Source organism: Sinohyriopsis cumingii, chromosome 14 (assembly GCF_028554795.1).
Source record: "Sinohyriopsis cumingii isolate HCF-2022 chromosome 14, ASM2855479v2, whole genome shotgun sequence".
NCBI classification, from domain to species: domain Eukaryota; kingdom Metazoa; phylum Mollusca; class Bivalvia; order Unionida; family Unionidae; genus Sinohyriopsis; species Sinohyriopsis cumingii.
Window position 1 is genome coordinate 83,962,581 of NC_142974.1, and position 24,908 is coordinate 83,987,488.

At 36.5% G+C, this 24,908-nt stretch overlaps 1 long non-coding RNA gene across 6 annotated transcripts; it reads left to right on the plus strand.

Annotated features, from left to right (window-relative positions):
- The first annotated feature begins 5,119 nt into the window (after positions 1-5,119).
- LOC149784259 (uncharacterized) lies at positions 5,120-23,352 on the plus strand. 6 transcript variants are annotated; one of them, XR_016413823.1, is made up of 5 exons: positions 5,120-5,427; positions 5,956-6,077; positions 10,306-10,420; positions 22,683-22,789; positions 23,242-23,352. It is a non-coding gene; the product is annotated as an uncharacterized LOC149784259 (long non-coding RNA). The 6 variants fall into 6 exon arrangements; XR_016413821.1 differs by lacking the exons at positions 22,683-22,789; positions 23,242-23,352 and adding exons at positions 20,665-20,781; positions 21,633-22,038; XR_016413824.1 differs by lacking the exon at positions 22,683-22,789.
- Positions 23,353-24,908: the final 1,556 nt, after the last annotated feature.

The following is a 24,908-nucleotide window of genomic DNA, read 5'->3' on the forward strand; positions in this document are numbered from 1 at the left end:
TAACGCAATAAAGATATGCAACAATTTTGCAAATAATGATATTAGAGTTGGTTGCAACAATAATATTTTTAAAAAGCTGGGAAAGGTTTGAGGAGGGGGGAATTTTTTAAGGGACGGTTGCTACGTGTTAAAATGTTTAATTGGCATATTATAAATGTGTACATGCCAGCTAATAGAAATAAGAAACTAATTTTAAAGAAAACTTATATACCTACCTACAACAATATTCGATGGAAAATCTAATCATGGGGGAGATTTCAACTGGGTAACTATAAATTAAACCAGTCTAGCAGGATTGATAAATTTTACGGAAATTTTTATGATCCATTAATATATATTAATACTGCGATAACCAACCAAAAGCTATCAGACCATTTCATGCTCACTATTGACCTAAAAATGAAAAAAATAGAAAAATGTGGGCCAGGACTATGGAAACTAAATAATAAGATTTTAAATGACAAAGAATATGTCGAAATAATAATTAAAAAAAGAAATTGAAACCGTCAAAAATGAAGAAAATATTAATATGATAATTGATTGGGATGTTTTAAAAAACAAAATAAAAGGAATAAATATTCAGTACTCAAATAGAGGGCGGAAAAACCCCAGAAAAAAACGACAAACACGAACTCAAATTAGAACTAAGCGAAACAACAAACGACGATGGAGAAAGAAAAAAAAAACGATTGACAGACAAAATTAAAATCGTTGAAGAAGACGAAAATCAGGGGAGAATAATAAGGGCGGGAAAATTTACAGACATCTACAACGAGGCAAAAAACGTATATAAGCGAGAAGAATTTAGAAAAGGGGGTGATACAATTTTAAACAATATCAAAATAAACAATGTAACCCATACTGTAAAAGAAGATATCCTAAATAATATTTCCAAATATTATAAAGAACTATACACCACACACCACACAGAACATATACTTCAGCACAATCGACAGCTACTTAAAAAATGTCGACTGTGAGATGACATCAGCAGTACATAGAGACCAATGTGATGATGTCATCTCAGATGAAGAAATCACAAAAAGTATATCAACACTCACAAAAGTCACCAGGGAAAGATGGACTCATCGTGGAATTCTACCAAAAGTTCCACGGTGAACTGACGCCGATCTTAAACGCTTTGTATAATAATATAGTTTTAAGTAAAAATAAAATGACTAAATCTATGAGGGAGGGAGTTATCACAATTATATACAAAGGGAAAGGGAATAGAGACGAGATTAAAAACTGGAGGCCTATATCACTTTTAAACACGGACTATAAGATTTTAAGTAGGATTTTTCCAAATACAGTAAAGGGTAGGATAAACAAGATAATTAATGTAAATCAAACTTGTGGGGGAGGGATATACAAAACAATATTTTAAACATTAAAACTATAATTAACTACATAAATGAAACTGGTATGATGAGTGCTATGGTACTCTTCGACCAGGAGAAAGCTTTCGACTGATTTGAACAAAACTGTATAAAGAATGTTTTTAAAAAAATTGGTTTCGGACCCAATTTCCAAAATGGACCAAAATCCTACACACTGGGATAATTAAACGGGAAATGCACGAAAGAATTTGAAATACAACGATCAGTGATACAAGGATGTCCACTATCAATGCTAGAATACGTAATGGCAATATAAATCCTACGTCACACGATAAGAAACAACCCAGATATACAAGCAGGGGCGTACTAACCATTAAGCAGACTAAGCACGTGCATAGGACACCAGGGCCAAAGGGGGCACCACAAAGTTGAGAAAAGGGTGAAAAGAAAGAAAGAAAAAAGAATGAAGATTTGTAAAAAAAACTGATACAACTAGTGCAAATTGATCATGATGTTATGTTTCTTGAGCATGGTACACCCTAGGGTTATCTTCTCAGGTGTACGTGGAAAAGAGGGGGGCACCAAGATTTGTCAGTGCTTAGGGCACCAGTGAGCCTTAATCCGCCCCTGATTATACAAGGCATACAAATACCAAACCTAAAACAGAATTAAAAATGCTCTAACATGCATATGATTGCAACATCTTTATAAGAGAGGGGAAATGCTATAAGCGTCGGGTTCCAAAATAAACCACAACAAGCACGAAATCTTAAAAATAGTTAACTGGAGGGGCAACCACCCTGGATTATCGCCCCCCCCCCACACTTACTGAGAGACACGGTAAAGGCTCTAGGGGTTTACTTTGGTAATAAAAAAAAAGAAGCTGTAGAAAATTATGAACATATTATCAATAAAATAAGAGAAAATGTGAAAATCTGGCCATGGCGCCATTACCTATCATGGAGCGGGCCCAAGTGGCCAAGACTTATTTATACTCAAATATTAACTACATAATTAAATCCATAGATATGGATAATACAATTTTAAACAAAACAGACAATGAAATAATAGATTATATATGGAATCATAAAATGCATCATGTAAAAAAAGAGACATTATATAGGGCCAAAAGTAGAGGGGGCTTGGGGTTGCCGAGCCCTCTACTACTATAATTAACTAACATAATCAATAGATTAAAAAAAAATGTACTCAGACCCGGCTACAGCGTGAGAAGCACCGTACATCTACTGGTTCGGCTTCACCTTGAGAAACCGACCAGAGATATACAAAAATAACAAATTAATATAAAAAAATCGAAGTGCCACGCAAACATATGAGAACTAATTTTAAAATATAGAGACAAAACAGATTTATGCAAAATTTAATAAGTAAAAGTCACATTTTATTCATAGATTTAGACTACGAAAACAAAATCGTTCTAAAATGTATAGACTATATAGTAACTACGATGATATCCTGTGGACAGGTGATAAAGATTTTTAAATAAGATACGTGGTAAAAATAAGAATATTAACCACAACAAGAACTCAATACGTCTTACGACGAATAGATACTTACCGTCAGGTTAATATAACGCAATTGATGTTGGAATTGGGGGAGAGAGGGGGAGGGAGGAATAGGTATTACAGACCGAAGGGTCGCGTAGCGCAATTGCGAGCTGATGCCATACCCATACCCCCTCCTCGCACCCCACAACAGCCATATTTCAAAGAAAATTTCAAATTCTATTTCAAATATTTCAAAGAAACCCATATAACTTTTTTTTTTAAAAGAGAAAAGGGAAGAAAGGAAGAAAGAAAAAAATAAAAGAATTTTGTAATTTAATTTTTTTTCTTCTTTCTCTGAAAGAAAATTCTAAAGACATATATAGGAAGGGATACAGGGAAAATATAAGGGGGAAGTAAATGGCGATGACATCATGGGGCTAAGTCACAGGGCTCAGTGAAGTGCACAGGCCCATCATGAGTCTTTGAAAACACCCAATGTAGAACATAAACAGACAAAATAAAGACACAAATACATACTGTATAACACTTAGTTTAAAACCCTACTAACTTCTCCCGCACTGCATGGTTGACCACTATAGAATAATGTGGTCTCATAAATACGTTTGGATCTTTCAATAAAGCATAATCAGATAAACTAAATAAAGGAGGCCTAACGCGACCCAGGAAAAACACATAGAGAATAAAGAAGCGTGAACCTTGGATCGAGCGTAACCTACCTATCAACATCTTTAAAGACTATTATGAGGAACGACACATATTATCACTCGAATAATAAAATAGGAAATTATTTTTTTTAAACAAAATCTAAATAGTACACCATTCCATCGTCAAAATTAGAAAACCATAAAACAAATTAAAAGATACAATATAACATCATAAAGGAAGAAATACAACTGGGAAATATATATGATCTATACTTGCTGTCTCAAACATAAAGAAAATATAGCATACACACAATATAACACCATTACATATAGCAAACACTGAGACCTAGGCGACATATAGCAAAGGTTACAAAACATTTCAAGGGAAGGAACTTCGAGCAAGGTGAGGGAAACCAGACTCGGACGAACAACCCTTTAGATAACACTATGGAAACATAAATACCCAATCAAAAATTCTAAAAACTAAATTTTTTATATAAAATTTTGTTTTAATAAAACGTAGAACACATCTGAGGGGGAAATACACAAATATAAAATACTTTTTATTTTTTTTTTGGAAATGGGGGCATCTGTCCGTTGCCCCCACCCCACTCCCAAAAAAGTGTGTGTGTGTGTGTGTGTGTGTTATTATACCCATTACATTACTTGCAAAATATATATGGTGCTGACATTTTCGGCAAGAGGGAGACCTACCGATATTCTGCATATAATTATTTTAATGTTTTTCAGAGCGAGAGTACTGGGGCCTGATCTGTTCAATATATTTCTCAACTGATACAGCAGGTATAATCAGAGGCGTAGCTGTGGGGGGGGGGGAAGGGGAGTACATATGTCCCCGGGCGCCAAGGTACAGGGGCGCCAAAATGAGGCTTACAACGTTACATTATAATAAGTAAACAAGGGTAATATTCAAAAATGTGATTAAACGGGGAGGGGGCTGGGGCGCCAATTTTATAGTTCGTCCCCGGGCGCAAAATATCATAGCTACGCCTCTGGGTATAATAGAGACCCCGCCACCCCGAGTTTGCCTCAGAGCGCTCGTGTAATATACGGTTTAATACAAAATACATGATTGTGGGCAGGAATATACAAATTTTGGTCGATATACATGATCGTTGGTATCTATTCAAACGAGGGCCATGAAATACATTAGCAAATTCCTACAGTATTTTAAGGCAGGCGATTACGAATTATTTAAACCACGTTTTTCATCTGTCACAGATTTTATAATCATTTTGAAGTGGCTGCTTTATCTCGAGGAAAACGAGCGGTAAGTGTTATACAAAACAAAATCTTAATAGCAATTTGATCACTTTTGCGTCATTTAACAGTAAGAATAGTAATAAATAGAGGATAATTTCTTTTCCTACGTTAGGCCTAATACCTGGTATGTTTTTTAGTGTGGTACACACACAAAAAACAACCCCAAAACAACACTAACAACATTTTAAAAAACCCACAAAAACGAGTGCCGTGCCGAAGCCACGGGCTAAAATGCTTTATTATCATTTTTTTTTTTATTTATAGCATCAATCACAAATTGAAATATATACAGTATTAGCGTTGGAAAAGAAAGTTTTCGAGAATGTTAGATTTGCGAAGGATTTATTCCGAATCATTGTCTGCTAATAGAGAATTCATGTCAGTTGCTGTGTCGGCGTTGCCCAAACAGCGCGCCGTCCAAATGTGAAGTTGCGTTTTGCTGACAGACATAACACTGTGCCATAATTTATCTGATGGCATGTAAAGAAGCTGCTTAAATTATAGTATTTAAAAGTTTCTTCATTTTGTAAGAGCTCAAGAAATTAATTCTGGTTTGAAAGACAAGATGACGGTAAAACTCAGAAGACGTAGCTGTACAGTACCGTTGGTGTTGGAGACATCATAATAAAGGTAACTGCGTTAACTTCGCTTTTTGTTTGGTAATTTGTTGGATATTATCTTTTGCTGATCTTCTTTGAGCTTGGAGTAAATTTTACATTCTGAACATTTTTATTTGCACTTATCTGCTTAATATGTATTGCTGGGATATCATATAGAATATGAAGTCAGTATAATGGTACTATATTTTACATATTTGAATGATAAAAGACTGGTAAATGATATAATGATAAACTACAAAATAAATAATTTGCCCATTATCCCAAATATGTTAATTAAAACAAACATTGAATGTAAATTCAGATATAATGAGCAGTTGTAAGAAGTAAGAAATAACATTTTATCCATTGAACCTGTTATGTGTTATCATCATCAGTTTTAAAATAAACACATGGAGACAAGTTTGCTTAAATTCTAAAATTAACACACACACACACACACACACACACACACACACACACACACACATATGGTATTTTAATATAATACAGAAATGGTGACATTGATATATGCAGACCAATAGTTTTTTTTCTGCTACAGATATAAATTAAAAAGCCTAATTCTGAGAGTTTCACCTACAACATTCATGATGGGAAAGGGCCACTAATTAAGAGCTGACATATGTGGAAGAAAAATACCATCCATGTTGAAAAGGGCTAGAGGTAATGTGAGAAAATATAATTTATCAATCTTATTTAACATTATTGTTGATATTTTATCTCAACTGGTCAAAAGGCTAAGTGGGTTTATGTAATGGTCCAGAGTGTGTTATTTATTTCACATCCCCTTCTGTCTTTCAACAGTAAGAAATTAGCTACTTTGGAGTCCATAGTTCTGATCAATTTGTTTATATAAAACTTGGTTTTGGGCTTAAATCAACATCTTGGATAAATCTAATAATGAGCAAAATCCAAGTATATACATGTGATCATGTATAAGATTAGTTGAGTTTTTTAACCAGCCTAAAAGCCATACTTCCACAATATAGGCTAAAATCATTAAGTTGTCCTTGAAGTTTGATGAGTGTTAACCATTAATAATAATAAGGTGATCTTTCATCTGAGTATGTTACCACCGCATGCAATATTTATACATGTAGTGCAGTTTTTACTAAACTTAGAACACATGCTTATATAAATGAGATCTAGATTGAAGAAGTGAAGATGCATACAAATACATGAGGTTATAACCACTACTGCTGATTCAAGTTTGATCATGCTTGGCCATTGGGCTTATATAGTCAAGTTTCACAATGATGCTTATTATGAGTGTGATAAAGGTATGGTAGTGAAGTGACCTTGCATCTGATTGGCAGAGTTTCTTATGATTTGCACAACAGTGTTTATGATCCAATTTAGATCTGACTTGTTTAATTATTTGCTTGTATGTCTGAGGCTATAAACAAAATCTATGCATATAATGTGGTGGTTCTACATCTCACTAGCCATTCTTGCTACTGCTCTTAAAACTATTTCTCATTAATTTTATCAGACTTGGTGAATAGATTTATCTCATCAGGATATAGCAAAAGAGCAATTTTGTAAAAAAAAATATTCATTCATATTAAACTCAAATTCTGCATCTGATTGGTTGACCTTGCAAATACTATAAGGGCTCTATTTCTGACAAAAAGATTATTTTGATCTAATGTAGCAGAAATGCTTATATGATCAAAACATTGAACATATTTGATGACAAATAAGAAATAGTTTTTCATGCAAATTTGATAAACATTGATAAATCGGTTCATATCATTAAAAGCTTGGAAGAGTTTGATTACATGCGAGACCATCGCATATTAATCATTCTTTATTTAGAGAATTATTTTTGTCAGGATTTAGTAAAATATGTAAAATCAATATGGACTGGTTTCGTTATGTACAGCAACACTAGTTGTTTACTGAGTACTGAGGGAATTGGAGTAAGGCAAGGGTACATTGCATTAGGTAACCTGGTTGACTTGATAACAGGATTTTAACACAAACATTTTTATCAGGAGTCTAGCATACTAATGTTGTAGCGCCTTTCTGATGTCACTGCGCTATGGGGAATTAGTCACAAGCAAGAGGGTTTCTTCTTTTTCTACCTTTACTGATGTATGTTGCCCCTAGTTCTTCATGCTGACTCTCTGCACTATGTTTGACCTGGTTATTTAAACAATCCTAGCGGACTTCAGAGAAAACATTCCCTGAAGACCTATTCTAAACTAATATTCTGGTCTGATTGTGTTAGGTGCAGACCCTTTATCTAACTCTAATCTACATATCACAATGCACAGAATCTAAATTTTGTAATCCAAAATAAAGCCATATATGTACTCTCCATACACACTCTTTTTCCACTGATGCTGTGTGTTAGAATTTACAAAAATATTATTTTGAATATGAAATTACTTGTAAACTTTATCCTTTTGAGCAAATTACTTCAAAATTAAACTATAACTACTCAACTCTATTTTAAGCACTTTATACCTACTAAAAGAGATTCAAATTTCCCTTCAAATGGTCACTAATTTTAATGTTTAAGTATTATGGCAAACTTGCTATAATTGATTTTAATTAGCTTTACCACCACATCTTCCAACTGTCCTACTGACTCCTTTGTTTCAATTTCTCTGGACTGTAACTTGACACCATAGCATTTGAATAGCTGCTGGTAACCTTGTATTGACCCCAAATCTCTGCCTCTAAATCTAACAGTGACTGTAGAGTTACTCCTCTATCCTAGACATACTGTTATTAAATTTATGTAGAGAATTTAGAAAATTTATACACAAATATATCTTTCCTTCTAAAACTAATATAAATACCATAGCACCTGAAATAACTAAATTTAGCCCTATAATACTAACCATTGATTCACTGCAGATCCTGCCCCCATTAGTTACCTTTTAATACATAAAGCATTTGGGTTTTTTATGTTACAAATCCCATAGGGATTAAAATTAACATCATAGGTCTCACTGGATAGTTTCGTATTTTGACATCCCTCTAATTTTTAAGGTAGAAGGCATGAACCTAATTATCACAAGCCTAGCATTTATAAATTTACACATAAGCTAAATCTATAATGTGGTTCAGATTTACTTTGAGTTAGGCATGGAAATAGGTTGGCTTTTTGGTGACTGCCTGTCACAGTTAGATGAGCATTGGAGATCATATGCGTAACTTAGTCTGCAAATGAGCTGCCGACTTTTATTTGTGTCTGCTACAGAGGTAAATATAAAAAAATCTTGATGGTAGAGGGGTGATGAAAAGTATGCTAATTTGTTATAGTACTAGTGAACTTTATTCATGCATAAGGCACATACTGATTCTTTTAGTTGCCTTGTCACAGAAAAATATTGAAAATAGCTATTTCTAGTAAAAAATGAATGTAAAATGTACCTGCATCCTTTGACCCTACCAGAACCAAACTAAAAGCTCAAATTTGTGCAGCTGCTTTTTGCTCATCACAAACATAATTGGGAGTATAACTGCTAACCCTACCCTCTAGCACACATTTAAGATCTTTAGAGTTTTTAAATACAGCCTTCTAATTATACAAGTTTCATTACATTGGTCAATAATTAGTCACATGTGATGACACTTGTAACTAATCAAACCACAGCAACTGAGAGCAGACTAAGTACTGATATTTATATGGTACAGTGGCAATATACAGTCTGTCTGCCGCAACACATGAAACAAACTGGACAAATCTGAAAGCCTTGAATTTGACTTTATTTATCTGTATGGTAGAACAGAACCTGAGTTGAAAAGCTTTTAAAGAAAGACCTTGATATCAAACCTAATAATAACTGCATGAGTTATATTATGGATAATTAACCATTCTCTCAGTTTCAAACTGGGCATTCCATCCCATGGGGTTCTAAATGTAAACCAAGTGTAACTGATATCCTAATGAACTGTAAAGACCATAGCAGCACAACAGCAGGGGACTAGATATGTCCAGATCCAGAAATCATAGACCAGTTTCAAACTGATGATGAACCACATAAATATTACACATCTGCTAGAACTTATGTTATGAAGATAACTTAAATTGCTTTATTATTAATCCTCCTCCTCACATTCATCATAATTGAGATGCATCATATATGTTTTATTTTAAAATAGTTTATGCAGCATAATTCAGTGAAGACCTTTGCTGCCAATTTACCAGTGAACCATTTGTTTCAATGAACATATTTTATGTTGTAACAAGGAGCATCATTTAAACATTATGATAAACTTATCATACCTTTATATGAAATCTTAATACTAACACTTATACTTGCAGTACTACTACTAATAAAAACACCTGCATTGATAATTTGATTATGTTCAATTGGACTTGTATCTAAATGATCACCAGCTGTATGAAAAGACATATTTTAATATATAGATATTGGATGGAATACTAGTTACCACAATTGAATAGTCATATGATAAATGATATATTATTTTAAACAATTTATATTTGCAGTGAAACATACTTTTACATTATTTTCACTTAAATTTCATGTATAGAGCAGTATACTCTGCATTCATTAAATTACTGAAATGGTTAATAATACAACAACAAATACTGCAACTTCCAGAATCACAAAAATCAAAAGATATAAACAAAAACTTCCCTACATGTATCAACAGTTGTCACTTAATAGACAGAACTATGAAGATTTAGAATAGGATGTTAACAAATTAGGTATTCAAGTTAAAAAGAAAAAAATACCAAGTAAGCTTACTACCAAAAAATCAAACAATAACAGTGAATTTTAGTACATTTCCAGGAAACAGAATATATGATTTTTCTTAACTTGATCTGATACATCTTAAATCTATAGAAAATGATTCATATTGTATGACTAAAATATTATGTAAACAAAAATTCCATCACTTTTTTCAGATGCAACATGCATACCCCAACCCATCCTTCTTGATCATAAAGTATACCAGCATTCCACTATAAGATGGGGAGCTGTAGTGGCTCAGTGGTTAGCTTTCTGGACCTGTGAAATAAGGTAGGTTCAAATTCTACCATCAGACCAACCTGGGTTAGCTACCATGGTGTGTCCTTGGGCAAGGCACTATACTTAAAGTGCCTTGGCACTAAATAACTTACTTGTGTTGGTTTACCATAAAAGGCCAAACCAAACACAAAAAACAACAACTTTAAAATATGAGTTTTGTCAATACTAAGTAAATGAAAATCATACTGAAGAAATGTTTTTGTTAATACAGTTTAATGGATCTAAAAAATCTCTTTCTTCTGCAGGAGTTTAAAATGTTAAATTAAAAAGGTCATGGTACACATTGCTTTGTTCGTACATATCAGGCTCCGTAACCCATATCCAACTAAAAATTTTAGTAGAGTCTGAATAAAACATATTTTAATCTGGATGATAATATTCTTTCTCCATTCATATATTACACCACCAAGATTGATCCAAATAAGATTACATTTTACTATAACACTGAGGATGAGTATGCCTCTTAACAACTGACAAATGTGGAGAGAATGGAGTTAAACTGAACTTTGATTTCTTTTCAACCATAGCACAAGATGATCATTTATTATGAAAAAATCTGAATAAAGTTGGAGTTCATAACCATGACAGTCTTGATACAATATAAATTCAATATATTATTGTTGTCTTGAGGTATAGTTCTGTATATTACAATCTCACACAAGATCAGGGTATATTTTAGTACCATACAGTTAATTCGGTATTGTATTAATACCTATTCTGGTGAATGAACATTAAATAAGATTTACTATTTTGGAACCAGTTGCAATAAAGTTTACTAAACAAGAGAAAATATGAGTTTACTATAATATCTAAAATGTAAAATCTGCAAACAGAATACTTGCTTGACTTTACACTTCAACTATATCATAATATTTATTTGAAATGAATTTATACAAATGGCATTAAATTGGGTTTCAGGCTGGTAATGACAATGGTAGTAGTGAATAGGGACGGTCTAGGGACTAGGGAACTTCCATGTTAAAAAGGGTATATCCACTCTGGGGACTATGTAATTTAACATGGGAGAAAAAAAAAATATCCATTCTAGGGACAAGGGGAATTTAACATGGGAGAAAGAAAAAAACTATTCACTCTAGGGACAAGGGAAATTGAACATGGGGAATAAATCGTGGGACTGTCTTGGGACTAAGGGAAATGGAACAGGGTCGGGACCCTATTTTATTAAGGTCCCGACCTGATGGGTCTATGAAAATGGAACAGGCGAAAATTGAAACAGGGAAGGGTCTCTATTTTTTTATTATTTTTTTAAACAAAAAAATAAAAAGAGGGGTAGGCAATTGAAAGTCAAGATCTTTTCGAGAGATAGGAATGGCCCTGAAAAGGGCCTTTGGTTTTATGTTAATATACCCTTAGCATAAAGGGCATCTGTGACATCTTCTTCTTGACCTTAGGCTGCGCCTGACTGCAGGACCATAGATTAAGACTCTTTTGAGGCATCCTTGATGCTCCACATAAGATTCTTCGCATCCACAGGCTGGTGTCTGTCCTGTGGATAACTGTCCAGTTGGATCGGACATACATTGATATGTCTGTCCGGAACATCATCGAAGACACAAGCGTTGAAGATTGTACGTCGGTCCACATGTTGGGGTGCTGAGTAACAGGTGAAGGAATGCAGTGAACTGTACTTATTTATAGGGGGAGGAAGGATTGAAACGGATTGAGTTTGTTGACCAATCCCAACACGCGTTACAAAATTCAGTCAGCCCACGTCCAATCCGAAGAGAGCAGTCTGTGACGTCACATAGTCTATATAGATTCGCTAGCGCCTGTGCGCAGTCAATCTAAGCGACAGTTTTTCAACATGACGGAAACTCAGAAAACGATCAGTTTGGGTGCACTGATGGTGGAGACTATCCAAGGGAACCCAGACTTACTTTCAGAAGAGGTGAATTGGGATTTTGTGGATTTTTTTACCTTGCAAGAATTTGTTCCTGAACCTTCGTCACCTTCTCCTTCATTACCGCACATGGAAAATTTTAGACAGAGACAGAAAGAAGAATTGGAGAAATTTATACAACAGCAAAAGGAAGCGGAACAAGCTTTTCTCCTACAGCAACAGCAGCAAGAAGAAGAGGTAAGAAAAAAACAACAAGAAGAAGAAGCAGCAGCAAAGAAACAAGGATGTCAAAATCAAACGGTCACGGTACTGTTAGACATTTTAGCGGAGTTAAGAAGTCTGAAACAAATGTATCAGACTTCTTTATTACGGCCGAAGAGAATACGACCTTCCCAAGCTAAACACTCCAACCCTGTGACTACGCCTACTGCACCACCCTTAGTGATTTCAACGAAATCATCATCAACAGTACGCAGTCCAGAAGTAGGCCTTGGCCATGGCAAAGGCTAAAGACAGTTAAAGTTGATTGTTTAAACTCACCCCTTGCACCAAAAAAGGCCCTTTTCAGGGCCATCCACGTCTCTCGAAAAGAGATAGACTTTCAATTGCCAATAACTAAAAAAAAAACATTTTACCCAATAGTACCTGTCTGTGTATGAGTGTGCGTGAGTGTAGGTTCTTATTTTAAAATCAAAACCCAAAGACACTTACCTTTTATAATTAATTTATTATTTTATAAATATTTACAATTCACAATTCACAACAGAGCACTTTAAAAAGTTCATAGACTTATTCTTTCTCGTTGTTCACTCTCTGTTTTTTTAATTTCTTCACCGTCATAGTCTTTTCCTCCTCTTCCTCCTCACTTTCTTCCCTTCTTTTCTTCTCCTGTTTCTTTTTCTTCACCTGTCTGTTTTCTTCCTCTTCTTCCTCTTCCTCTGAAGAATCCCTCTCTTCTTCTGACTCCTCTTGTTTCTTTTTTGGGCAGTCTGGTGACCAATGTCCTTTTTTTTGACAATAATAACAGGTATCTTGACTTTTGTCTCTTCTAACCCCTTTTTTTCTTTTTTGACGGTCTGGACACTCTGAAGACCAATGCCCTATCTTCTGACAGATATAGCAAGTATCTTGACTTTTATCTTGAAAGGAAGGAGAGTAGTCCCTCGGCTGGTCTGAAGAGAATTTTCTAATGATCCCTCGCAAAGCTCTGATGAAACGTTCGATCTTGGTAGTCTCTTCCATCGTTGTGCTCAGTTTGAGAGTGAAATGAATAGTGAAAGGACAAGACACATACCCTTTATATACGCTGGTCTGCTTTGACTATAAATTAGTCCATGGTGTTTAAACTTTAGTCATTTGACTTTTGCTATCGAGATGAAATGATCCAATTCATTTGAGAAGAAAGAAGAAGAAAGTAAGAGGCAGAAACGTGAACTATCGCCTCGTACCAGGGCTGAAGTCTTGGCACAAATTCATGCCAGTGATTTTGAAGAGGACATGAGTGAACCAGAATCCAAACCCTCTAAACAAAGTTTACCACCCTTAGTCAACCCTGAAAAGTACTATGACATTCGAGAGACGGAAAAGCGTCCCTCTAGAAAATTTAGAACTACGGCTTACAAATACACAGTGAAGTTTAAAGATTTCAAGTCTGAAGTACTGTTAGAGAAAGCAGAAGGGTTCATCACCGACATGTGGAATTCTTTGCTCACCACACTCAAGCGACAATGTCAACCCAAAGAAGATGATCGCTTGAGACTTTCCATACAACATGACGGCTTGAAATCCCCTGTTTGGATCGAGTTTAGCAGCCCTGCAGAATTGACCACTTCCAAAGTCATGGACAAGATTCAACACGTGCAACAATCTAATGACCAGTTTGACATCACCGATGGAAAAGCCACACTGGACATGACCCACGTCTCTCCTCCTCAAGGGACCGGACAATGCAGAAAGACCTTATTGGTCAACAACCTTCGCATTACCAAAACAAGTCTTGTCCAAATTAACAATTTTCAAGACCACATGTGTTTAGCCCGAGCCATCGTGGTGGGATGAACCTATGCCGACAAGAACGACACGGTAGAATGGAAAAGAGCCTGGGAGAACATTCGAAAATCGAACCGAGCCAAACAACGAAATGAAGCAGAACTTCTGTTACAACAAGCATGCCTGTCCAAAGACACATCCTGTTGCATTCCTGAGATGCAAAAATTGCAAGATGCCCTAGCTCCACGATACACATTGAAAGTGCACCCTCAAGAAGTGCGCGGGTCTCTGTTGTTTCGAGGGAAAGACTTTAAGGATGGAAAATACATTCACCTCTATCATCACGATGACCATTTCGATACCATTACCACTATCACTGGATTCCTGGGATACAAATATTACTGTGAGAAATGTGACTTATGATGGTTATAATAATCGAGAGCAACACAAACATTGTGGATCGAAATGCTCAGGATGTTTGGCCTCTCAACCCTGTCTGAGCGAAGGGCAAGAACCAGTGCATTGTCCTGCTTGTCTGCGCACATTTGTCAGCCCTGCCTGTTACCAACAACATCTGAAGATGCAAGGTTCACAGAAGAAATGTGCTTGTCAACTCCTGAGATTGTGCCCAATGTGTGGACAAGGTCTATGTATCAACAGTACCAAGGCACACGTATGTTCAGGAAAGAAAAAATGTCACATTTGTCACTGCATCGTGGACTTGGAACACCAATGCTACATGCAAAAATACCAATCCCAACCAGATAAAGAGGATGGTCACAAGAAGAAGAAAGGCAATTTCATCTTTTTCGATTTCGAATGCATGCAAGAGACAGGTATTCACATTCCTAATTTCTGCGTGGCTCATCGAGCGTGCGAGAAGTGATTCAAGAACCTATCTTGAGTTATTGCCCTCACTGCAGTAAGATTCCTGGAGGGCGTGAAAAAATCTTTCAAGGACCGAACACACTAGCCGATTTCTCACAATGGGTCTTAGACCCCATCGACAAGACGTGGAGCCAAGAGGACATCGAACATTATTATGGAGAATGTCATCACCATGCCACGGTGATGGCTCACAATTTCTCCGGATACGATGGACAGTTTCTTTTGAGATGTTATACGGAACGTGGCATCGAGCGTCCTAAAATCACTTTGAACGGAGCCAAAATCATTTTCATGCAAGTGGGACAAGTGCAGTTTAAAGATTCGATGAGCTACTTAGCCATGCCTTTGAGTCGAATGCCTAAAATTTTTGGAATGACAGAAATGGCTAAAGGGTACTTTCCACACTTTTTCAATACAGAAGCCAATCAACACGCCGTTCTACCCCATTTGCCTCAGGTTCACTATTATGACCCTGACAACATGCGTACCGAACGAGAAACTTTCTACGCTTGGTACCAGGCTCACGCCTCCGACCCTTTCGACTTTCAGGAAGAAATGCTAAAGTAACGTCGTTCCGACGTGGACATTTTACGGCGATGCTGTGGAAAATTTCGAGAACTGTTCATGGAACACGGAGGGGTTGATCATTTAAAAGAGGCTTGCACCATTACCAAAGCGTGTTCCTTAGTCTACCGACAACGATTCATGCTTGAAAACACTGTGGCTGTCATCAGTCCTCAAACGACCAACTATGTCAAACGTCAATACTCGGTCAAAGCCCCATGCTGGTTGCATTACTTGTGCGACAAGGAAGACAAATGGATTCAGCATGCCCGCAACGGACAGGGCGAAAAGATGATCGGAATGCATTCGGTCGATGGCTGGGACTTAGAAAACCCCAAGATCATGTACGAGTTTAACGGTTGCTTATTTCACGGATGTCCCGTCTGTTACCCTGAACGCGGCACTAAAAATCAGTTTTTACAACGAACCATGGAAGACTTGTACCAGGCCATTTGTCAGCGACGCCTAAAGTTAGAACAGGAAGGATACCAAGTGGTGGAAATGTGGGAACACAAATACAATCACCGTTTGAACACCGATCCCGAGTTTAAACGCCTCATGGAAAGTTACCAGTTCATGGACCCCCTGAACCCAAGTGATAGTTTGTACGGAGGAAGGACCAATGCCACCTGTTTGCTGTACCAAGCTGACGAAGAGAAAGGAGAAGAAATCAAATACTTGGACGTGTGTTCACTGTATCCCTACGTGTGCAAATATTTATGCTTTCCTGCAGGGCACCCACAATTGTTCACCGAACACATCGACCTAAAAAACATTCGACAATACGAAGGCTTGATCAAGTGCAAAGTTTTGCCTCCCACGAACCTATACCATCCCGTCTTACCTCACCATTGCCAAGGCAAACTTATGTTTCCTTTGTGCCGTACTTGTGCTGAAACGTGCAACCAAGATCAACCTTGTCATCACACCCAGGAAGAACGGGCCTTGACGGGGACATGGGTCAGCGTAGAATTGTTCAAAGCTCTGAACATGGGATACCAACTGTTAGAAGTGTACGAAATTTGCCACTTTCCCAAGACACAATAATTCCACAAGGGTGACCCCACGCAGAAAGGCATTTTCGCAGACTACGTGGATGCCTTTTTGAAACTGAGCAAGAAGCCAGTGGCTATCTGTCCTGGTGTCACACTCCCGAAGACCAAAATACATTCAGAGAGAAATTCTGGGCACAAGAAGGCATTACTTTAGATCACATTGAGAAAAACGAAGGCAGGCGATCGTTTGCCAAAGTGATGTTAAATTGCTTGTGGGGTAAAATGGCACAATGACCGTGTTTACCCAAGACGGAGCATTTGACCGAACCTTCCCGCTACTTTCAGATGATTCACGACAAAGCCAAATTCATGAAACACGTGGACGTCACTCGTGAGGATTTGATCTTGGTGAATTACAAAGAAGATCTGAAGTTTGTAGAAGATGACCCCTTTGGAAATGTCATCATTGCAGCTTACATGACAGCTCATGCTCGCTTAAAATTGTACGAAGCTTTAGAACTGTTAGGGGAACGTGTCTTGTACATTGACATGGACAGTTGCATTTATATCGATCACCCGAGTCAACAGCACCCTGACATCGAAGGAGACCGTTTAGGAGCCTGGACAGACGAGCACCCCGATGACAAGATTCTAAGTTTCGTCAGTGGCGGTCCCAAAAATTACGGCTACGAAAACTGGGACAAGCAAGGAGAAGTGCACACGAAGTGTAAAGTGAAAGGACTTACTCTGAATTATCGTACCAGTCGAGTGGTCAACTTTGGCGTATTGAAAGAAGCCTTGCAGTCTAGAGAAAGTGACCACCTATCAACCCAACAAGATTGTACGTTTACCCACACACCACATCGTCAGTCGACCCTTGGAAAAAGTCTATCAAATCGTGTAGCAGAAGCGAGTGCGGCTTCCCACCCACTTTACTTTGCCGTATGGACATGTCGGTATAAAACATTGGTTGTAAGAGGATAGCCACCCACCAGACGGATGACTTCGCCACAGCAAGAATCGAGTGAGAAATCCAGTGAGAACTCCAAGTTCAAACCCTACCATTTTCCAGTCTTCTTACCTGACTATTGTGATTGTGCCCGTCGATTGGCCACGTTTCAAAAATGGCCTACGGATAGGGAAGGATTACCTTCTTCGTATGTTTTAGCTAGAACAGGATTTGTCTACTTCGGACCTGAGTCAGGATTGGGATACGAAGTACAGTGTTTCGCTTGCGGACTGAAGTTACGAATGGATCTATGTATCTACAAAGATTCAGCTATTCTGGAACATACTCGATGGTCTCCGCACTGCCCTTACCTTTCAATGGCCTTTCCACCCATTAAACTACGGTACAATTATGACGGTACCTTAGAGACGGTACCTTCCAAAACTAGACGTAAACACATTGCATCCTATTTCATTGTTGTTTCTTTTCCACATAATAACTTATTTTTTTATTAAATGTTAAACTTTACTAATCTTTTTTCAAGATCACTTTAGTTTGCAAAAATATATCTTGTCATTTATTGGCATTCTACATTGAATTTTGTAAACTAGCTATAAACCTGACCTAATTACTCAACTTAACTGCTGACAGAAACAGTCTACAGTAAATGTATTTCATTTCTATAGCTCGATGGATAAACATTACATCTTTTAAAGCTGTGCACAGAATAGGCCGACATATCACGAGTCAGGAAAACATGGGGGTGGTATCCCCTGTGTCCAAAATTAATATCATTTTGAATAGAATATTCTAGTGACAATTGCCTCTTTTCAAATGGTAAGCATTGCTTTTTTTTATTTTCGTCAATCTGTCAAATTCGGTATGCATTTTGCTTTAATATTTGAGATGGAAACCTTAGGTGCATAGAAATGTCAGACAGCATTGTACATCATGGATGGTGTCCAACATACTTTTATGATCATAAAACAAAATCCCATTTTTTAGTTATGGCCACTGATTTAAGCTAAATATAATAATAATAATAATAATGAGGACTTTGTATAGCGCCTAATCTTTAGAAGCTCTAAGCGCTTTGCAACATTAGACAACATAAAAACATACACAATGATATGATTACAAAAACAAACACCATGAAATTAGAAAACATAAAAAAACATGCTGAGAATATTTAAGGTAGTTAACATTATTAAGTCATTAAGTTTGTTTTTGTAGTCAGAATAAGTAATTTTGAGAGCACTCTTGAATGGGATCACTGCGTCTTTGTGTCTAAGTTCAGTGGGCAATTCATTCCATGTTGCTGGGCCCTGGTATGCAAAAGAATGCTGTCCATGTGACTTTGTTTTCATAGTGAGAATAATGAGTATATGATTGTCGGAAGAGGAGTGTAAGTATCTTGCTTGTGTGTACACATAGGTGAGGTCGGATAGGTATGTTGGACTAGAGTCTGTCAGTGAAACGTAGCACAGAGAACTAATGTTGTGTTTGATTCTGGATCGAATGGATAGCCAGTTTTGAGTACAGAGCAGCGGGGAGGTGTGCTCTGATTGTGGTACTCTAAGTATGATCCAAGCAGCTATGTTTTGAACTTTTTGAAGTCTCTGCAGTAGATATTAAGATGAACCAGACAGAATTGAGTTACCATAGTCCAGTCTTGAAAGTAGCAATGAACACACAAGTGTTTTAGTGGCATCAACTGAAAGATATCTGAGAATGGAGCTGATGCGTCTCAGCTCAAGATATGCAGCCTTGCATATGTTCATGACATGTTGGTGCAATGTGAGAGTACTGTCCAGAGTAACACCTAGGTTTTGTACTGATTGTGTGAATTTAATGTTGGTGTTGCTGATATTTATTGTGTGAGGTAAAGGATGTGAATGAGAAAGTCTTTGTGTTGTAATCAGAATGGCCTCAGTTTTATCATCATTCATCTGCAGCTTGTTACAAGTCATCCATGATTTCACATCAGAAATGCACATCTCTACACCTTTGGATGGTAGCATCAACTTCAGTTGGGTGGCTAGATTTGTATATTTGGGTGTCATCAGTGTACAATTGGTGAGACACTGGATGATGATCTATGACACTTGAGAACAGCTGAGTGTATAGAGTGTAGAGAACAGGTCCAAGAACAGACCCCTGTGCAACACCACAACATAGATCAACTGGGCTGGAGTGTAATCTATTTGCAGACACAATTTGTGTCCTGTGGCAAGGGCGATATGCAGATTGTACATTGCTAAAAAGACTGTTTGAATTCAGACAAGATGCAAGCTGGGATTGAACAACCTTTTGTAAGATTTTTTATATGAATTGGAGATTAGAAACCGGGCAGTAGTTCTTTAAATCCTTATGGTGTAGTGTTAGTTTCTTCAGCAGAGGTTTTACAATGGGAGTTTTGAAAAATGATGGAAATTATGCTGATGAGAGAGAGGTATTAATAACATCAGTTAGTGAAGGCAATACTGGATCTAAGCACTCAAGCAGCAGTAATGTTGGAATTGGATCAAGTTCACATGACTTTGGTGCACTCTAGGATGATTATTTAAAGATGAAAATCTCAAGTGGAAACCTTTCTGGTCAGCCATCTCATCCAAAACCTCCTGAAATGGAGAGTATTTTGCAGACTCCAAGATTTCCTCTTATCCTGCTGGTATGTTCTATTTAGTTTATCTGGTCTCTTTTTATTTTTTATCAATTGCTTTTATACCATGCCACAATTGGAAATTCTTTATCAAAAGTATGTATAAATTTCATCATTTTTCTGTCTGTTTAATAAGATGTGTTTAAGAGTACTTACTTACTCATGATGCTGTATATATGAGATTAGATGTTTTGTTAAAAAAGAATGCATTTTGTGATATATTCTATCACTGCTTTATATACAGTGGTCATTGCAACCAGTATGCATTTTGTTTACATGCCAAAAAATCCAGTCTGATTTCTTTGTTTCTTTTTTACTGCAATTAAGGAGTAGTGATAATCTTTATACTCTTAGCTGCATCCAGAAGGACAACACCATCACCATCCCCATCCACTCTGGAGTGGAGAATATAAAGATTTCTCTCTGCCAGTTCCTCTGCAAGTAGTAAGTATTGAGGATGGAAAAAAATGTACATTATAGAATAATGAAACAAATACTACAGGTGTTGACTTTTATATAATCTCCTATTTCATTTACAGCTCTCTAAATACGAGTAGGTCAATTATACACTGTATTTATGAATTTAATTCTCATCTAAGGTAGTAGAACTGTTTTATGTTTGACAAAATGTTGGGTAATTTGTGGCCATACACTAAAAACACATTTTGTAGCATTTAAAAATGCTTATGTTCAATGCACGTAAAACTCATTGGTTTGTTGTCACTTCAGTTGATAACAGTCTTGTCATCTTGTAGACATTTTGAATGTTAGTGTTCAATGCTAAGGTCATATACATTGATTCAACATCAAAATTTGTTTGCAAAATGGAAGATTATGACATGAAAGCACAAGCTCTTGTAGCTTAGATAATGTTATTTCAGAACATTGTGAGATGTTAATTAATTAAATTATAGGTCATAAAACATACTGTTCAAGACTTATTTGTGCAAATAAACAATGAATTGTTTTTCATTGATGTGTCGACTGTTCATCATTCCATTGGTTTTTTTATTTTTCTTTCTGACGTATACCATTGTCTTGTGTAAGTCAGACGCCTAAACCATCTACATTGAATGCAGACTTTACAGACACCAGCAGTGAAACAACATATCCAGGGAATAAAAAAATAAAGGATTATAGGGAAAAGTTTTCATATAAACTTTACAAAAACCATGTATTTCATTTCATAAATATATTTCATTGTTAAACCCATGTTCACTGTACAGATCTTTTTAAGGAGTTTATAATAATGATCTTGATCTTTCAAAACTAATTTCATCACAAATCTGTTACAGATTTCCAGTTCAATGTACTTATGAAACTGGACACAAATATTGAGAATTTGTTGGAGCAGCTGGCCCTCCAAGTTCATACACAAGGCCCAGACACAGAATATGGAGAAGAAATTCTTGCAATGCCATGTGATTCAGTGGAGGAACTAGAGGGCCTTTGCCAGAGGTTGGAGGAGAATCCCAAACTCTCCAAGAAGATGGTAAATTGGGGCTTTATTTTCTATTTAAAAAAACTGTTATAACCTTTATTTGCTGTTGTGAACCTCAATATGCATTATGCAAGTTCTGCAGTGCCTGTATAATTATTTTTGGGGGTGGGGTGAACATGTAGTGGTCGGCTGTTTTGTCTTACGGATGTAGGCCAAAACATGTTTAGAGATGAACATGTAACAGGTATTTTACTACATATACACTATTACATATTATGTGGCTACTTTAATTCAATCCTTGAGTGAATGTCATTTATGAAGTTAATAGATTCACGGTGGTTAATTTGGTTTATAATTGCTATTAGTACATTGTGTTGCATAGTTAATGTTATCAAACTTTTTTCAAATTAGAGAAATTAAATTTGCTTGCAAAACCATGGCAAAAAATAACTATATACAAGCATATTTTGTCACATCGATCATGAAATACTACTACTAATAATAATATCAAAATCAAAAAATAGTAATATTATTATTATTATTATTTTCAGATATGCTACTTGAGCTCCCTTGGCAGGTTTACAATTGGGGATAGTGTCTGCAGGATGATGAAAAAGCTTAAAACAAAAAGACTGGCCAGAGTATAGTCCAAAGGGACGTAAAGGGAAAAAAGCATTTCAAGAGCTTGTGATATGTCAGGTTTTGATAAGTAAGTATGGCTTGATTTAAATTGTGTTTTTCATGTGACTTGCCAGAGATTTTTAAATGAATTGATAAAGTAACTTGAGACACATTTCAAAGTACATGTTTTAAAAATATTCCATTGATTATTGCTGGCATTTAGAAAAATGCAATGCATCCTTTGTTGTGAAACTTATTTTAAAACATTGTATTACTCTTGCAGAAGCCTGCTTGAAAACTAATGGCAAAGCAAAGGTAAATGGAATGGAAGAGACCATATCAGAGACCCTCAAATATGCACCCAACCAACGCAGAATGATAAAAAACAAGGTAATCCAAATGACTCTTATTTCATCAATATTGGATTCAGTTTCGTCTTTTAAAGCATAGTATTTGCAAAGCGGATGCATTTCTAAACTGATAACAAAATCAGCTTATCCTATTGCCCAGGACTATCAGAGCTAGAGTCCAGCTAACTACAATATGCATATATCTTGTCTGATCGGACAAGTGCCTCCATTTGGAATTTTTATTGACATGAAATATTTGGATGAAATAAATTCATCTTTGTGCAAATTGATTGCACCATCCACTTGCCAGAAATGACAAGTAAGTGCAAAGTTATCTTGTATCATGGCTTAACGATAGTAAGGGAAGCACAAGTGCAGTGAAGAAAATTTCATACATTTTTATAATGCTGATTAACATGACTTCTGCATATGTAACTAGTGCTGAGATGATATGACTTTATTTAAGCATTACAATTTTGTTTTAATTTGCAGGTGCCTGAGCAGAAGAAGTAATAGATAAACTTTACAGTGGAGTTGGAGACTGATTCTGATTCATAATCTTAATTAAATCTAGAAAATAAACATTAAAGTCATATTAAAATATCTGCTGTATTGTTTCCGTCTTTCATTTTTCTCTTAAAAACAAATGTCTGAACCTTTAGTCTGTAAATTCAGTGGATTCCTTATCAGCCCATCTACTTTTACTTTACACCATGCTACTTTAAAAAAAAATGAATTATCCCCATTGGGGTAGGTCCCCCCAACCCCCCACCCTACTTTGTCAACTTAGCTGCCACATTTAAACCTAATGGAAGGCCCTGCTGTAAAGCCTGTTAGTAAAACTACCCAACAAGAGGATTTCATACATTTGCAACTCCTAGATGGATGGTAATGTTTTCATTTTTGTAATGTAGATTTGGACATTCTTGCCACCAGTATGGAATATGTGTTTCAGAAACACAAGCAGCTTTCATCAGATTTGCATATAGGTTTTATATGTTGTGAGTATGTTGTAGGAAGTTTTTTTAAATAACATCATATGAGATGATGCCAGTGGAAATGGCAGAAAAGTGTCTGTATTGTTCACCAACTACACCTTGTTCTTACAAAATGTGGCTGTTACACATTCCCATGATGATGTCACTGACAGCCATCAGTGAGGAATGCCCCAACAAGCATAATACAAATTGCTTCCATTGTAATTGTTACAATTCCATTCTGACCACTCCGGTGTCCTAGTGGTTAGAGCGTCCGCCTCAGAAGCGGGAGGTCATGGGTTCAAACCCCAGCCAAGTCATACCAAAGACTTACAAAAATGGTATTAACAGCTACCTCGCTAGACGCTCAGCATTAAGAGGTTAGTGTTAGGACTGATCGGCCTGGTGTCAGGATAATGTGACTGGGTGCAACATCATACTACATATTTGCAGCATGATGCCCCAGTGCTATACATCACTATAACCTGCCACACTGCAGACATCGTAGCAATATGACTGAAAAAGTATTCAAGCTACGTTAAAAATCCAATCACACACACACAATTCCATTCTACGATCCAGAACCAACACTAATTCCGTACTACAGTTCTTGCATTTCAATCCAGTTTTGCTTTTGAAATGTAGTGCCACTCAATTCATAATGAACCCATTCATTTCAAACACTCGCAAATACTTATTATTCCTGTCTACAACTGAAAATATCTATATAAAAAAACGTGTAACTGTGTTTTATGCAAGGGCATGGAGATGACAAAAACTTGCACCTGAAGCTTGAATAAAACCCTGACTGTGGATAAAACTTTACCCATCGATTACCCCAGCTTGGGGATAAATTCCGACCGTGGCGATTTATTATATATCCATTGACTGCTCCAGCTTGAGGGCAAAATCCAAGCACATCCCTAAAAAGATAACAAGTATAGCGGCTCTTTACCTTCTGTAAATGCCACTTGAGCTTCCTGATGCTGTTGTATCTGCCATTTGACAGAATCACGAATGTGGATATATTTCTTAATTGCCTCTAGTTGTTGAGCTAGTTTAGCTGTATGAAATTCCTTTGTGCAGACTCACTCATTATTAATATTACAACAGTGATTTAATTACACATCACCTGTCAGCACACCGATGATAAGTCAGTTATTTTATAACACACCAACAAGC